The sequence below is a fragment of the Lagenorhynchus albirostris genome, chromosome 2, assembly GCF_949774975.1.
Source record: "Lagenorhynchus albirostris chromosome 2, mLagAlb1.1, whole genome shotgun sequence".
Taxonomy (NCBI): domain Eukaryota; kingdom Metazoa; phylum Chordata; class Mammalia; order Artiodactyla; family Delphinidae; genus Lagenorhynchus; species Lagenorhynchus albirostris.
In genome coordinates this window covers 33,443,427-33,445,851 of record NC_083096.1, presented here as the reverse complement: position 1 = coordinate 33,445,851, position 2,425 = coordinate 33,443,427, and positions in this window count along the sequence as shown.

Below are 2,425 nucleotides of genomic sequence, written 5' to 3'. Positions count from 1 at the left end.
AACATAAGGATGACTTTTCTGACAGTGAAGATTTTAATCCCTTTGACATGTGGCTCTCGGGGACTGTGGGATGTCTTCCACGAGAGGCAGAGGAGTTGTAGAGGGGGAAGAAAAGGAAAGAACAACAACAAAAAAACCCAGTGTACTTCGACCAGAGGACATGGGACTGAGTCGGGTTTGAGCTTCTTCCTAGCTGGAGACTAGCTGCTGTGGAGCTCATAAGGACCAAGTGAGACCACACGCTGACCGCTCCCTGCGCAGAATCAGGAGCTTAGAGTCAATTTTATCCAAGTTGCTTATCATGCACGACAATGCCTTGGGACAAGAGAATGGACCAAGCTGACCTCTGCTTGAAGAATCATTTAATCTAGGAATAGGACAGTGTCCAGGCCACGCCTTGCTCAGCCCCCTTTCCTTCCGTCCATTTTAAGGCTTAAGTGTCAAGACTTGGGGCCCAGGATGCTTGCTTCAGGCTGCTTAGCAGGGCTGGCACTAGGGTGAGGAAAGGCGCCTAGAGCCGAAATTTAAGGAGGTGTCCACTCTTACGGTCCTGCATGTGCAGGGTCAGCACCTGAGAGTAAGTGCTGCCTTAAATCTTGCTCCCTAGGCAGCTAGCTTGCCTCCTTCTGGTTCTAGTCTTGCTGCTCAGCCCTCTGCCTTTGCTGTTCAATGTGTTTCTGGGTGGGGAGCATGTAAGAGCCTTTGATGAAGCTACTATCCCAGGGGGGTCATCTGGACTCATTAGTTTTTACCGATTCACTTCTCTCTAAACCTATGGAGGTCAGATGGAAAGGACAAAGTCAGACAGAGCTGAAATCACCCAATCAATAACACTGTTTGATCTAGGGAACAGCTCAGACACTAACCCCTGCCCTGAGCACTCCAGGGTGGAGACTACCACCCAGGGCGCTAGGGGCTGAGAGGGGCAGGGGGATATATGGGAGGATTTTGTCCTATGCACAGAGAGCATATGAGAAATCTGCCATGAGCAAGGTCCTCTGCTGGGTACTCTGGGGAAATAGTAATGAATGATACAGTTCCTCGGGGGAGCTAATAATTTAAGTAGGAAGGCGGGATGCCCAGATAAAATAACTTTTCAGACAAAGTGCAAATGATTGCAAATAAACATAAAGTGGCATAAACAAGACTGTTCCTGCAGAAGGGAAACAGTGGAGTGATCAGAACCAGGGGTGAATGGGAGAAAGCTTCCTGGAAGGAGCTGAATTTTCTCCATGGCTTATAAATTGTGTTTCTCAAAGTGTGGTCCTCAGAATCACTTAAAGAACTGGTCAAAATTGCAGTTCAGGGGCTTCCCTGGTGGCGCAGTGGTTGAGAGTCCACCTGCCGAGGACAGGGGTTCGTGCCCCTGTCTGGGAAGATGCAGAGGACACGGGTTCGTGCCCCTGTCTGGGAAGATCCCACATTCCGCAGAGCGGCTAGGCCCGTGAGCCATGGCCGCTGAGCCTGCGCGTCCGGAGCCTGTGCTCCGCAACGGGAGAGGCCACAACAGTGAGAGGCCCGCATACCGCAAAAAATAAAAATAATAAAAAATTGCAGTTCAGAAGCCCCACTTCAGATCTATGGATGGGATCCAAGAAAGTGCATTTTAATCAGTTCCCCAGGTAATTCTTTTGCTCACACAGTTTCAGAAGCTTCAGTTTACAAAGCAAAAATAGACCCAGGCACTGGCTGCTGGGACAGACCTTAGGAATGATCTCTGGAGAGTCCTGTGAGCTCTAAGACCTATGTTGGAACTAATTCAAATATTGGCAGTAAGACCATAAAGACTTCCTTCTCTGAGAGAAAATAAGAAAGAAAATATAGGGGTCAGAGACAATGCAAAGATAAAAGTACAGGATTAGGATACACGGAGTCCCGGTTTCTTTGCCCTGTCAACCATTTCTGAAATAAAGTGTTCAGAAATGAACACAGTCTGATTGGAAAAGAAGAAAATCACAGAAGTAATGCCATGTGAAAAGGCTGAATTCGAGAAATACTTTACTCTTAACATGTGAGATACCTCACAAGTATCTTCTTTGCAGACTTTGGGAATAAATAACCAAGGTTTTATGGAGACCCACGGTAAGAAATACATTGAACACCATGACATAGTACACACATAAGATTTCATGAAACTGGAACAAAAGTGTTAATGAAATATGTTCTATCCTATTCTATTTCATTTTTTAAAAAGTTCTTATTGTAACTCACTAATGGGTCTCGACCTGCAGTTTGAGAAACACTGAAGTAGACGGGAGGTGAGAGACGGGCACCTTGGGACAAAGTCTTCTTGGCAGCCTACGGGTTACACAATGAGGTGGGTTAAGAGTCAAATGAAAAGGTCTTTGAGGGTCCCTGGCACTGACCTCTCAGGAGGCCTAACCATTCTCCCTTCTGCCTTCAAGTATCTTCTCAAAAATTTCCT